Genomic DNA, 352 nt, shown 5'->3' with positions numbered 1-352 from the left:
TGTGCGCTTCGACCACGTGTCCTTGTCACAGAGCACGAGGAGGGTGTGGCCGGGGTGGGCGACACCACGGGCCAGGTGCGCAACACAGCAAGGTTCGCTCTGTGTTTTTTGGTTCCATTAAGGCGATGGCGTAATTTTGAAAGATGGAAAAACACTGAACTAAAATTCACTTTTCTTGCCAGCTGGTCTCCGTGTGTCTCTGAAAGTTGCAGCCTGACGATAAGTTATGTCGGCTCTAAGGGACAACCGACGTTGCTGGGGGGTCTGGAAGGCCAGCCTCCGAGGAGGCCGAGGCTGCGGGAGGCCCAGGTCTTCGTCGGTCGGGGCCCCCGGCCCCAGCAGCCGCCCTGGG

Source organism: Pteropus alecto, unplaced genomic scaffold, assembly GCF_000325575.1.
Source record: "Pteropus alecto unplaced genomic scaffold, ASM32557v1 scaffold53, whole genome shotgun sequence".
Lineage (NCBI taxonomy): Eukaryota > Metazoa > Chordata > Mammalia > Chiroptera > Pteropodidae > Pteropus > Pteropus alecto.
The sequence above is the reverse complement of the archived record's forward strand: the minus strand, read 5'-3'. Positions refer to the sequence as shown.